The sequence below is a fragment of the Brachionichthys hirsutus genome, chromosome 6 (assembly GCF_040956055.1).
Source record: "Brachionichthys hirsutus isolate HB-005 chromosome 6, CSIRO-AGI_Bhir_v1, whole genome shotgun sequence".
Taxonomy (NCBI): Eukaryota; Metazoa; Chordata; class Actinopteri; order Lophiiformes; family Brachionichthyidae; genus Brachionichthys; species Brachionichthys hirsutus.
Window position 1 is genome coordinate 9,432,928 of NC_090902.1, and position 15,394 is coordinate 9,448,321.

The following is a 15,394-nucleotide window of genomic DNA, read 5'->3' on the forward strand; positions in this document are numbered from 1 at the left end:
GTGTCTACGTCTTGCAAAAAACATCATCTGTGCACTGTAGAGGCTTGAGCGGTGACGGTGAGATGGATATGCACATGCTGGCTAAAAGCAGGAGGTGGGTGGAAGCTTACTGCTTACCCTGGCCCTTCACAGCGTTCCTGTGCAGCAGATCACGAGCTTAGAAGCCTCTGAGCCTGATTCTGAAAAGGATGTGCCCCCGATTACATCTGATTGTAGTGCGCATACAAAGGGACACAATGTGGATGGTGTCCCGACACACAGAGAATAACATGCTGCCTTAGCGTCACACTGGCCTCCTCTAAATATCAATTGTTTTGTCAGAGGAGTCCAAATCCTACTGTAGCTACACAGAAAATACCTCCAGGTAATATTTAACATATTTATCCTTTACAACCCTCCCACAGCCAACGCGACCACCATGCACGCACGCACGTACACACGCACGCACGCACGCACACACACACACACTCATATAATCCAGGAAGCTCATTAGGCACCACACACAGAGCACCTCCTAGGCAGCACCCATTTTTCTATGACCAAGAACATCAACGACTCTTTTAATCTAAAACACTACTAATGAAGCCACTGCAGGAAAGAAGCACCCCCCCCCCCCAGTGGTCGCACCAGCAGCAGCATCTGAGATGACTAACATGAGCGTGTCAGAATGTTCACTGGCTCCAGCAGCATAAACATATTCATCTAGTTGTGCCTTTGTCATTTTGTGCATTCCCCTCTCACAGTGTCCGACACTGTTACCCTCCTCTGCCCATTGTGCCACTAGCCTTGCAGCCAGATGCCACGCAAACTCGGTCTGATTCAAGGTGGCACAACATGCAAGCAGCAGGCAAAAATAGCATGGATATGTGTGTTGTCCTCTCTTTGCATCCATTCTTCGGCACACATTAAAGACGGAGAGTGAAACTCACAGGGCTGGGAATGGAACGCCATCCCAAAATGTGATCTCTCTAACTCGGGAATTACCTGCAAAGTGGAAGTCCGCTGTGTCTGCTGACTGTGTGTGTGTGTTTATGTGTGTGTGTGTATGCATATACTTGTGTGTGTGTGTGAATGCGTGGCCCTGGAAGACATTTAAGATAAAGTACAGCTGGCCAATCCCAGCAGAGCAGCGTGCCTGCCGTCCCCGCCTCATGCTTCATGCTATAAAAGACTGCAGCAGACCCTTTAGCCACTGTAGACACATGCAGTATAACAATTGGGTTAGGACATGTCCTGCATAATGTCTGTTGGCAGCAGCAGCTGCCTAAAAATCTACTCAAACAATTAAGTAAATTGGAAATCCCGACAATTAAGAGCTATTTGCGCAGCTTATCTGAACTCAGCATTCACCCTGTGGGCATCGATCTGCTGTTAAACCAATCAGAATTAATCCGTTCCAATGTTTCTTATTTTGATCAATACTGAATTGCTGAGGTGTTGACTTTAGTAATAGAGATTAAAAATGTGTCGACCAAAGCGTTCATCAGACTGATCATTTTTGCTCCCCCCCCCCCCCCCCCGCTAAACAGAACCTTGCTGACTACACATCTATCTGTGCTGTAAGCCAGAACATATATCTTAGCGAGACAAGCAGACCAACATATGGATGATCTAAGCTGGTGCCATCCATTCTTGCTGTGTGTCAGACAGAGAGAGAACAAGGAGGGGGGGGTCATTGGAGGATAAAAGGAGAGGAGCAGAAAATACAAGAAAAAAAATGAGAAGACTCTTAAAATTCCTCAGTGGGTGCAATTGTCCCCGGAGAGTATTCAAGTCAGGCAGAGGCTCTCTGCGTAGGAAAATGGCACTCTGCATGCTAACTGCGACTTTGCATTCATGGTGAGGAAGACACAGGAATCCCACTGCATTGCGTGACTCATGCAAACCAATTCTTTCCTCCGGCATGCGCCGCTCTCAAGCTCAACACAAAAGCTCCAAAATAATTTTGGAGAGCGATTCCTTTCACTGCAAAACGTTTCTTTAAGGGTTACAACTATTCTTCAGATTCACCACTAGAACCGAGGACATACGTTTCCCTCCTGGTGCAGACTTTCCATAATAATTTAACTATCTGAAGACAGTCTGAAAACACTGCCATTTTATTTGTTTACGGGATTTAGAGTGGCTTTTTTATTTTTATTTTTACATTTTAAGCTAATTAAAATGTAATTCTGAGCTAGCCCATTGCTAAGCATTTTCATTTAACTGTATTTCGTGCAGTTCTGCCACCTCTATAGGGTCATATTGGCTTATGACGCTCTGCAACTGTGAGTAAATGTAAGGCTGGTATTAGATTTGAAACCTGACATGAAATCAAATTTCTGTGCACAAAAGTATAGGTGGGAGAGATTGTTTGTTGATACACATCCAAGGCCACATCTGGTAAGCCCCATCAAATATACATGAACCTCGAGACGTCATAATATGGCCGCACTGCTGTGCTTCCTCAGCATATTCCCGTTCCGTGCAAGGTTTTCAGACACTGACATTTACTTTGGCAAAAGACAAACATGCCGTTACTTTTATCTGCGGTATTAATGTTCAACAGCGATCTGTGTGATGTCACAGGAATGACAATTAAAGGCAGAGCATTGTTCTCAAGGCGCGACAGCACAGAGAGATGGCTGATAGTGATGGTTTGAGTCTACGGCTGATAACTGATTGATAGTGCCACAAACCATAATGGACACGTAATGAATACATTTAACATGAATGCTAATCCCATTAAAATTTGGGTGAAGTAAAAAAATATATAATCCTGGAGTGTCTGTTATTGTCTGCCGCCTTGTGGAGCTAATTTCCAGCAGCCGGCTTTCTCACGAGAACCACGCATATTCTCCTCTCAGAGATCCACTACAGTCATTTCATACTTTGGCATGTACATAAAGCAGGATCTTAATGCCTCTGATTCTTCCCGCCAAGCAGAATTGCTTTATGGGTAGTGGTTTAACAGCCACTCTGCTGCTAATGGTGGAGATGTGGCGTCCACGGCTACAGATCCCACCTGCAAGATGATCTATAGCGCGCAGCAGTGTGTTCCTGCCCTGGCAGCCTGATTCACAATTTATTGGTGGGTCTGTATGTGTGTGCATGTGTGTATGTGAGCATACCACTGGCAAGCATCGTATGAACGCATTTGTATTCTCGTGAACTTTGTGGCGCTGTGCAGGTGAGAACGATGCTCAATAGTTGCCGTTCTGCCTCAACGGCCACACTTTGAATTATCAGCCTTTTACATTCAATCCAGGTTGAAAACAGCAGAGGTGAAAAAAATAAAATAAAAATCACACTCGTGAGACGGTGTGCATGTTCCTCTTTGGGTGTTTGTCCTCTTCTCCATGGCAACGCACCTTTCACCACAACGTGTCCATACATTCCCCGCTTTGTGTTGTGTGCTTTGCTGCCAGCGCCAGTAGGCAAACAGCTGTAGCCACATGAAATCCTCTGAAGTGGGAGAACACGCACACACACACACACACACACAAGCCTCTGTGTGCATTTGTGTGTTTGAGTGTGAGGCGCAAAATTTTACCTTTAATGACAATCAGTCCCACGGGCTCAGACCTACAATGGCCAAAGCCGCGTGTGTGTGTGTGTGTGTGTGTTCAGTGTGTGCGCGCAGCATCAGAACAGAGCTGCATACACGGCTTGTGTTCGTGTGTGTGTGTTTGTGAGACCGAGTGCACTTGTCTATCATTTCGGCTCCGTGCTGGAACACTCCACTTTCTCAATGTCAAATGTGCACATATTCAACAGCAACTGATGTCACAACACATGAAGCATCTCACCCACAGACATTCTTCTGCAGCGCATTGGTAAGCCTATTGCTGTTACTATAGAACGTGTCACTGTCAGCTTCCATCACGGCATAGAGAAACGAAAGCGTGGTCTGTCACGGCTATCACACGCACCTACACACGCACACACACACACACACACTGCTCTTTACTCACTTTGAAAATAGCATTTCCACAACCAAGCTTTGTTTTTGTCGGACTGCTAAAAGGATCACTCAAGAAGTTACAGCGTATAAAATTATTACATATTCATTCAGTTTGCTGCCAAATTTGATTTATCTACAAAAGTTTTCCGAGCCAGATGCTGAGAGACACATCGTGTTTGGTGAAATGCAATTTTTCTTGAACCAATTCTAAACCAATAATGACACCAATGAGATTCCAGATTCGAGGGGCAGGTTTCCCTGGTCAAGCAGTGATATGATCAAAGGGCTATCATTTTTCGGTGATATTGGATAACGGGGAATAAAGTCATCTTACATCTTAGATCAGGCATTCAACCGCTGCTACTCCTCAGACTCGGTTGCCTTTATCTCTACCTTCCTTCCTCTCTGCTTTAAAACCAACAGAAGTAGCCAGGAGGGGAAATACATTCTCCAGGTCCTTTAGCTGCTTTTCAGAGTGTTCATATTTGTTAATATCCAACTGGACAAGCAAATACAACAGCAGCGTCTGCAAATACAGTTTAAACTATAATCTGTTCAATTCTTATATTTATTTAAATCAGCTCTAAACATTTTGTCTAATCTGGTTAAAAAAGTCATAAATAAATAGAGAGTGAGGTAGAACTTCCAGATGAGAATCGGTGTGTGTGTGTTTGCGTTTTTACGTGTGTGTGTGCGTTTGTGGTTGTGAGATCATCATGACATTGAAACAAAGGATTGACTGTCAAAACACACGCAACGGGCAAAACATTCTCGTTTGAAGATGAACTCTCCTTCGTAGCAAACCACCGAGACGTGAAACAACACGGAGGTGAACGCTGATCAGAAAAGATAAGTAATGTCGAAGTTCACGACTGTGCTGCAGACTCTGTGGATTTCTGATGTGCTTTGTGTTGCCCCCCCCCCCCCCCCCCCCCTCTGATTTCCCTGACAGCCCTCTCTTATCTGCGACCTCCTGATTTAACCATTAAACCTATTAAACGGTGACAATAACATAAACCATTCTGGACTGCATTTGCACATGATCGTGGCCTCTAGATTGTCATTTACTGTAAATAGCTTGGAGCTGATCAGGTCAATCGTTCTCTGCCCCCCTCCCCCCTTGTTGCTGTGCCACTGTGTTTCCTGCATGAGGAACGTAAGCAACTGGCCCGTGTTAATTCAATGAAGCACGTCCATGGCAACACGCTTTCCTGTTTGAATTCTAATCAAGCATTGGTCACCCTTTTTCGTCCAGGAAATGTTTCTGGCTGTAATCTGTAGCTGTTGCCATGAAGATCATCAGATATTCACAGTGTCATGGCTGATGCCGCAGCTTTCCCCTCCTCCTCGCCGGCTTCATCGGTTTTGACAAATAAAAAAGGAAATGTGCGTTTGGCTTTCGAACAAATTTCAGCAGTACAATCTACAGTGTTTGAATTATTTAATACCATACTGCAAGTGGGGGGGGGGGGGGGGGGGAGGCTCAAAGCAAAAAAAGGCTCAATGCAAAAAACGGCATCATCTGTCTCTCCTCTGGGTTTTTCAAAATCTTCTATCTTTCAATCTCCCTGCAAGTGTGGATCGTGTTTTTGGTATCACAGTCGATTGAGGCGGTTTCAGAGGAGAACTAACATACAGTAACAGTGCTCCTCCACGTCTCTTCCACGAGGTCAAGGTCAGAAGGTCATTATGGGCCGGATGCGTAGGCACGGCACAGCCGGACGGAAGCTTTACCAAGACAGATCTGTAATAGCAACCGGTGGGAGAGGAGGAGCGAGAAGGCTGTTGCGTTTGTAGCACAGTGGCGCCGTTTCCCATCCAGTCTGCCTCCTCTCTCTCCTAATGAGCATTCCATTAGCAGCTAGGGGACGGATTTAGGCAGTTAGGCATACGGAGAAGGCTGGCTAACAATACAAGTGGTTCGCTAAACAGCTGCTCTCTCTCCCTGCTGTCACCTCCCATCTCCAGCTAATGAAGCCCTCACCGATGAACAGAAGTCCCGGTACACGTCTGACAACGGCCACGGACACCCAGACAGGGTCTCTCCGTCACTCACCGGCCTCGTAAAAGAAGTATATGAGCAGAGGATCGCTTCAGCGCTAAGACAACCAAGGCACCAATTAGGTAGTGGCTCTAAGGGGAACCCTAGGAATAGCACACTGGGTGAGCGCAGACATTTTTTAGGAGCACTCTGCGCTGCTCTGCATTTGTAAGCGTTGGAAGGTAAACACTGCATTTATTTCTGAGTGGAAAGCCATTTGATTTTATTTCATAACGCATAGTTAATAGATAACGCTGACGGCTTGTGTGAAATGTTACATTAAATGCATTTCAGTAATGTTTACAGTGGTGAGCACCAATCAAAATTAGGAGCAGCCCATATGGGCTCGTCCACCTCTGATGCGTGCTCTCCCAGCAGCCTTCACTTAAACAAGGAGATATATATGTTCGCTGAGTTCACGCCTATTTGTCATTTTATGAACATTTGAAATGGCATTATGTTTGGCTGGCAAAGAGGGGTATTAGTTTTAGTAACCTGCTGAGGCTCGATTGTCCACCGAGGGTCCAGGGGTCACCTTCAAATGATGCATGGGCTCGTATTTACTCTGCAGTCACTTGAGCTGCCGAGGCCGCGGCGTTTTAATGAACGGCTTCGTCTTAATGTGCCGCTGCCACAGGCCTCCGGCAGGAGATTCTGAAAGTCGACACTCCTGTTTTTGCAGCAATTGGACAGGTGTGAAGACTTTTGTGCTGCGAGACAGAATTCACTACAATTTATAATAATAATATTCTCTTCTTTTTTTTCCTTTTGACTTATTTACCATTCACATCTTCGTTTCCATGAGAAATGTAATCCCGTATAAAACATAACCTTTAAATCTGTTCACATGAAGATCTAAATGCTAAGACCTCTCCATGCATGCACAGTGACACTGATTTATTAATTCCTTTTTCTCTCATTAAAATAAGCATTAGATCTACAACTGGAACATACCACTGAAAACAAAGTACTACACGGACATGATCGTGTTCTCAGTATTTTGCTATAGCCTTGGTTTTTCAGAGCCAAATCACAAGTTTATAAATCCTACACCTGAACGCTATCAGGTGCCCTTGGAAGGCTTTTTTTCTGCTAAGAAAGCTGCACAATGTTGAATTGTAGCTCTCGGGTTGAGCCCTGTTGGCCAATCGAGCAATGCTGTTAATGCTGAAACAGCTGGGCCTTTTTTGGGGACCTTTTTCATGTGTAATAGCAAGATCTCTATCTGACTGGGAAAAACAGCACACACACCCCCAACAGCAACCCCACAGCTATGCAGGCTGATTATTATCAATTACCTGACTCTCTGTGGCACCTTTTTTTTTGTCTTTTCATTCTCCAGCCTCTTGATCTGGTAATGCAAAAACAAATATTGTCATTTGACATGTCAGCTCAGAGCATGGGAAACCTGCCACAGTGGTGAACCAGCATGGTGCTATCGGTCTCTGACAGTGGCATTCGATTTGGTGAGTCTCTCTGTTTCACCGCTGAAAGGGATCTATAGCTGATGTTACCTCTCTGAGCTAAGAATCTATTACAGCCTCGCAGGCTTGAGAGCAAAAGATTTAGTCTTTTTGTCAGGTTGCACAATGTTGGCCCTTTATAGTGGAGCTTTCTGCTAGTCAGCATGTTTGCTGAAGTTCCCCTCATTGGGGATTTCATTGTGCTCAGACTATGCAAATTTCACAGCTAAGGCTAATGCATTTGCACTGCTGAGAATTGAACGTCTTGGTAGGCAGACTACAGCTTGGGAGTGCAAGCGCGAACACACACTCTCTCTCTCTCTCTCTCTCTCTTACAGCACAGTCAGTGCTAGGGAGCCAGATGGCTAACATAAATTCCATTTCCTATATCACGTTGTTATACTGCTACAGTAAAATAACCGCACTAATGTTTCTTATATGCTACACTTTTACTGAAATTACAGCTTTCTTTTCAAATCATTGTCTTTAAGCATATATAATGTGTCAATGAGTTTCTGTGTAATCTGAATATTACTAGATGTCTACTCTATAATTATGCAGTATTTCATGCGCAACAGTCTGTTCAACAGTGAGAACTCTGTGTTGCTTAATGTTGAGATCATACAAATTAACGCATAAATGAGAGGTTGAAAAATGAAAGAAATAGAAATGGCCTAGCAAGGAAATTCAAATGAGAGATCGGTACAAAAGAAAAGATGGAGGAACAGAATGAAATGTGAAAAAGGTGCGAGGGGGAAACTGGAGAGTTGTTGAGAAAACTGGGCCAATATGTGTGTGGAACAACAGGGAATAAATGAAGGGTGTAGGAGATAGCAAGAGACGGAGAAGGTGTGAGAGGAGGAGGGAGGTCAGTAGATGCGATGATGGGTGGAGGATGAGGGGGGAGGGATGAGCCCCGAGTGCTCAGCTGTCAGTGCTTCCTCTGCAGGTGGGGCAGGAGGAGTGCCAAATCCCTCTCTCCTGCTCACACAGACACCCATGCATCACTCTATAATGGATGCTTTACACTGGTGCCAGATAGAGAAAGGCTGAGGGAGGGAGAGCGAGAGAGAGGGCGGCATGGCGAGAGGACGAAAGAGGGACATGAGGGGAGGTGGTGGTGAGGGAAGAAAGGAACTGCTATAAGGTACAGAGAAAAAGGAGCTGAAGAAATGAAGGCAGCGGAGTGGAGGCAGGGAAATGGACGGGTAGACGGAGAGACAGACAGATAGAAAGCCCCATCAAGTCATTAGACCAATCAAGAGAGGAAACAGACGAGACAGTCTGGGAGCAATATGATGCAGCTATCGGTTTAATTGATCTAAAACAGGATCAGAGAATGATGGGTCACAGCCAGGAACTGCAGCCATCGGTCCCCCCCCCCCACCACCCCCCCACCACCACTGATGCTGTCCATTAGGAGGTGCATGAACACGATCTAGACAAAGATTCATCCAGAATGATTCATGGCCGGCCTCGGCCCGACTAATGACTTTCCAGCTTCTTCACTGGAGACTGAAGGTCATCAACAGACGGCGCATTCTGCCGTCGCCTCTTTCATCTGCTGCAATTAGACTCTGAAAACAATCTCAGCGACGCATCGTCAGGTGGGTCCCGTCGCATTGTCTCAGAGAATATTGCAGAGACAAGCGCATGCATGAAATACGCTTTGCCCGTGCGTGGATCCGGAGCTCGAGATACAAGCAATGCGCTGCCACTTACGTTGTTGGAAGCATGGATTTACTAAACCACTCAATTATCCCCTGCCTCTTCCTCTGACCTGCTGCTCAGCTCTTTAACACCTATAACTCCACGCTTTATAGGCTCAACTACCTGCTGCAAGCTGAGACAGACTGATGGCTGGATGGCACCAATGAACTGTTTTTGCCGTTTTCAGCCCATTTGTCAAATCTGCTCTCTTCTGACAAGCGATAGGTTAGCTGCCTCCGTCTGATGGGCAGCCCGACGCTATATTGTTTTCTGGATTGCTATTTCAGAATCTGGTCTCAGTAGAGTCTTCTCTACCCTAATAACACCCTCTCACCTCACAACAGTCCGGATGGAGAGCTCCCAAGAATACACTTTTCTGTCAATGTTGGAATAGTAAAGAGAAGAAAAAAAAGCTGCTGAAGCCTGAATTAAGCCTTTAAAGTAGTAACATCTGGCAAATAAACCTTCAGTTTGTCTTGGGAAAGTAAATAAATGTTCCTCTGCTATCCGTAATCAAAGACTTTGCCATTCGCAATGCCACATAGGCCACATTTTAAAAGCAGCTCACTTTTTCCACAGTCCAACAAAGCACAGGAGTCAGCACAAATAAATACAAGCATTCCTGCTCCACAGAGACGGCTTCCCCCCGGTTTAATTATTGCTCTTGTCAATCGAGGTGGAAGAATACACCTGACAAGGTGCGCCCCCATTCTCTCATCGCACATAGGCCTTATTCACACGCTGAGATGCCCAGACACCTTTCAGCAAACAGTCGAATCCAGCCCTTTAGACGGAGGCATCCTGTTGCCCAAACACCCGGGTATCTTCACACTGTCGAGCTGCTGAATGCCATTGACGCCTCAGAAATGGGGTCTATTCAACCTCAACAATCGGCAGTGGAATCTTTCAAGGACGATGCATTTGCACAACAGTGACGGCTGCGTTGTGCACGAATAACATCTTCGTAAAATGTGTGTGCAGTCATCTTTCCGTGCGAGTCCGACTCCCATCCAAGGGTTTGCATGATGCCTTTGTTGCAGGCCGCTATAGGATGTCTGAGCCCGCAGAAACGAAGTCGAGACTGAGCGTGGATCAGCGTGTACAGTGAGAGCTCAGCACAGGGACATTATGGAGAGGGGGTGTCGACCCGTTCTCCCCTGGGTCTCGTTTTCAGAGATGTGTTATTTTCAAAGGTCATAGCCAGACGTAACATTGCAGTTAAGGCAGTGATGTAGTGCTACTCTCACACACTCTTCATCTAAATGACCTGTTGGCCCTGGTTTTACTGTATAATTTTGCAACAACATTTATTTATTTTGCAACAACATTTATGTTAAGGTGTTGATACATCAACATTCAGAACTGATTTGATGCACAAGTTCCCGGGGCTCACTCCATCCTCACTGTTCACAGCTACAACAAGGGCTGTGTTTTCTCTAAGGAGGACCCTAAGTTAACATGTGCATGGTAAATGCATATCAAAGCACAGGTGAGAGGTGCTGCAGGGCAACTTAGGCTTCGAATCCCAGGATGGTGGTATAACTGTTTCAAGATTGACAGAGGCAGATTGATCGTCAGTCGAGTGAACATTGTTGTCCATCTTGTTTCCTTTCATTGTAGATCCATGAGTCAAAAACACTATTACTTATCTATACTGATTTGTATCGAGTAATTCTGAGAGATCCCAGAGAAGACTGGCAAACCTTTTATTGAAGTTTGCACTTGGAGTTTTCACAACTCCATTAAACCCCAAAGTATTTCATCCTTTCTACAGCTTGTCTTTTCCTTTTGATAAGAGAGGGGGGGGGGGGGGGTACACCATTCACTCTCAAACCTATGGGCAATTTAAAGTGACTTATTCCCCCATATTTCATTTTCTTGAATGATTATTTTGGTTATCAATTTTTTATTTATTTAACTGATTATTAAAAAGGTGTAACGTTTTCTAAAAGACATAAGTAAAATTCTGGATTTATCAAATGAACAGTCCCAAACTCAAATATATCAGATTTACCATTATGGATGAAATCAGCAAAGATGCGTTCATTGATCAATTAAACACAGCTGTTTTTCTTGGTTCTAGGCAATCATGACCTCAGCAGGTGTGTCATCTCTTCACATAGATGTAATTTTGACATTCATGTACATTAAATAACACCATAAATTATATTCTTTCATATATTGAAGGTAGTTTTTTGTGCCCTGTGCGTGAAACTGTGGAGAAAAGGACAGCAATCACAACAACAGCAACAAAATACTAGGATAAATAAAAGCAATTAAATAAAATAATTTTCCCTGGTGTCTGCTTCACATTGAATTAAAGATACAAAAAGAAATAATTGAAAGCAAACGTTTTTAAATTAACTCCTGAATCAGCTCCATCAGACTTGGCAGGATGTGAATAGCACTGGTCTGGCAGTTTTACGTAAATGTTTATAAGCCAGTGAATGTGACAGTGAAGCACATTGTACAAGCATAAAACAATCAAAATGGCCAAAGCAATAATACAAAGTTTCATTTTGCAAACTGGTCAATGTGATTCGACGTAGACTCAGTCTGTGTCCGTATGAGGAAATACTAAACAATGTAATGACTTTCATTACTATTATTCCTACTAGCATAATTAATCGACTCATCGATTAATCGATTAATCATTGCATCAGATTTAACTTCTATATGAATATTTGTCTTGTTCAGACAACAGAGCAAGGATGGAGCCGATGATGATGTTGTATTTTGGATTTAATTGGAAAATAATGTGCGGCCACACCATTTGTCATATTTGAAAATACCCACAATCCTTGATGCTGTCGATCCCACAGTCCATTCCTTCACTGAATCACCATCTTTGTATTGTTTCCCATTAAATGGATTTTTAAAAATGCGTTATCCTTTGCTCTAAACCGCGCCGCCACGTCAAACCGCCCTCTTTACACTCATGGCCCAAGTGGGTTCAGCGCTTCATTAGGTGTGTCTTGCATGAAAAGACCTCAGTATTGCACTGCTGCCATAAAATCCAAGCATTTAACATACACATTTATAGTCCTCAATTACCCAGAAGTCATAATAAAAGTGAAAGCTGACATTGGCATGAAGGATCCTCCACACCAGCGAGTCTTTAATGTCCAAACGTTCCATTAAAAGGGGAGCACTTCCTCAGAAGCAGAGCTTTTATCCTGATTGCTTACAGGAAGAGGGAGGAGGGGGCGGTGGGGGACAAATGACCTTCACCAGGTCTGCAACCAGTCCTTCCCTCATGTGAGCTCCGTGAAAAGAGAGCTAGTGTGCTCGTAGGTAGACGGCTGGATCGGTGGTGCAGAGGCATGTTGTCTTGCGTTTGGATGGCGTGAAAAGAGAAGATATATGGACTCTCGCTCATGAATCAACTGTATATATAAATAAATACACACATACAGTATATACATCCTCACACGGGCTACTTGATATTCTGTTCATGCGAAAATAAGCCATCTCACTTTTATTCCATAATGATTATTAAGAGATAAGGAAAAAAGACAAATCTGCATGTTCAATTAGTGCCTGTGCGATGCCAGATAGATAATACAGGAGGCTGGCTAATGTCCTTGCTTTTGAACTTCTTTAGCCACTTTTTGTTTGAAGCGGGAGAAAAAGGGGACAGGGACAGAAGTGTCCCTCGATGGGAACACAAATGTTGAGCTACATTTAATAAGCTGGCCAAAAACACTCTCCTGCCGAGAGACACCGCGCTTTAATGACCACTCTGCTTCCAAAGTCTCAGATGTGCAGCTCGATCGCTCAACACACGGCAGACAAGGCAGCCGTCTTATTAATAGCAAGCGCTGCGGACTGGGAAGCAAAAAACCAAGAAAGGGGCAAAGGGAGAGACACACTGGCTCATGGAGAGTCTCCTACATGCTTCTACTGTCAGTGCAGGCTGGAGACAGATGGGTGCAGGGAGGAGGAGATTAAATGGAGGAGGCAGGCCAGTGACTGGGGGTCTAAAAAAAATCCAGCCCTCACGAGAGGACATCCAGGCATACCTCTGAGCAGGACAGAGGGTGGGGGTGGGGGGCTGTGATAGATGTACCCTTTGACTGGAGCCCGCCGACATGGCGATGACACCGAGGCTAGGCCAGAAGAGCAGCTAATCAAAGACAGCGGCTGGAGGGCCGGGATGATATAGAAGGATCCAGCTTATTAAATAGGCTTCAGGAGGAGCATGGAGCATCTGAAGTAAGTTGTCAATCTGCCACCAACAGGCAGAAAAAGACTCCCTGTTAGAGGGAAAGTCTATGCTCTGTAGGCAGTGATGACAGACTGTGTACAGTAAGACCGGGAATACTGTCATTAAATACAGGGACACACCAGGGAGCTCCGGAACAAAGTATCATCGCCGATTTACTGTTTCTTTTTTTTTTTTCCAACTTGGGCCTCGTTATCCCGCATCTGAGCAGGCAGGTGACGGGAAATGTTTGGCTCCGAGTGTGCAGGTAGAAAATGTCAAACCTCCGCACAATTTCACACCTTAAGATTAGACCTCATTCACTCTATTTCTATAGATAGAATCAAGAACGTCAAATCATGCGCTGAGGACCGGCCCTGATGCAGGGTTTACATCCTTTGCTTTCATTTCGAGCGGCAAAGTGAATATCAGGTACCTCCGATGACAACACAAGTCCATCACGAGAAGCCCTCTGAAACCGAGTGAGATCGTGCCCACAAGGCATAACCTTACTTTATCAATCCACATGCATTTACTCCATTCATGTTCTGATTAAAAAGGGAATCCGACCAGAGTCTAATTCAACAATCAAGACTATCACAGAGGAGAAGAATGAGTAAAGGAGAAGGGGGGGGGGGGGGCGATGGATGTGTGAAAGCAGGTGCGAAAACACATTTCTTCACTTCCCGCAGCCCACTCCATTCCTAAACTTTATATAATTACAACAATCTATGCTCCAAGAGAGACTGTGTGAAATCTGATTGCCATTGGTAACGTTCACAGCAAGAGTCCTGGCGTGATAGAAGGGTTCGTGTTTCAATTTCCTGGGATCCCTCAAGTTTTACTGGCTCCCCCCCCATCCCATCAGTGAAGAATACATTTCCATTCGGGGGGAAAAAACAGACACGGTAATATCCAATTTACTAGGAGGCAGAGGAGACGGTTTCACTGGTGGTATAATAACATGCTACGTGAAGCGTAGCATTATGGAGTATGAATAAAAAAAAGGCATTTATTGTAAAAATTCAATCCAAAAGCAGTCATCATTCATCGGAGGAAATCGAGGCAATTAGTAACACTTTGAGTGCAAATTGGAGAACGCAAAACACATCACAAATCCCTGGCACTGTAATAGGGTGCAAATCCCCCCCCATAAAAAAAACCCCAAACCCAAATTACCCCTTTCACATGCATATTAGAGATCTCATTCGGCCTATTGACATGCGTGGTTTGTGTGTATGAGTGTGCGTTGGTGAGATCCCTGACCACATTATTGTGTGAGACCAGCCCTCTATTAAATGAAAGAGTGATTTCTTTCATGTAATTCACTTACATGTAATGTATGGCAAAAGCCTTGTATTATATTTCTATACACGTACGTCGAAAGCTGCAGGTCTGTGGCTTGATAGCATGCTAGCAAGCCCGACGGCATAGTCCTAATGGAAAATGACTACCATATACGCAATGCACAAGAACACAAACCCTGTTAATGCAGCAGCGCATTGACATCCTGATGGGCTGCTGTGTACACAACGAGGCTATAAATGAAAAGAAAAACAAACAGACAGCTTAAACATCCCATGTAAGACCACTTATCCTTAAACGGGGTCGCCAGTTCATCACAGGGTCGACACACAGAGGGACAAATGACCTGCCACATTACGGACAATTTGGAGTCACCTTCTTGCTGTGCGGCGACAGCGCTAACCACAGTGCCGCTCTGTCTTTAAACAGATGGACAAAATGTGTAACTGAGTGTAAGAACTGCTGGTTTAGCGAGAAGCATTTCCATAATACTCTGCAGGGTGTGATTCCAGGATAGAGCTTAAACAAACAGATAAGCCAAATCGCTAACTGCGAGAACTTACCTATAAGCAGCGAGGCTTCCATTTTCATTCAGTGATGCATTAGAGGAGGATGAGCATGAGGGATGGCTATCGCATGTCCAAGCTGGGCATGCATGCTGCATTTATCACTGAAGCCACGGTCAACATGGGCATGAAATCATCATGAAGTAGCACGCAGGTTGCAAG

General features: G+C 44.7%; 1 protein-coding gene across 1 annotated transcript in view; it reads right to left on the reverse strand.

Moving 5' to 3' along the window:
- Nucleotides 1–15,394, reverse strand: part of nlgn3a (neuroligin 3a) — an 80,744-nt gene that overhangs the window by 18,013 nt on the left and 47,337 nt on the right. The gene's annotated exons all lie outside the window — the stretch shown is intronic.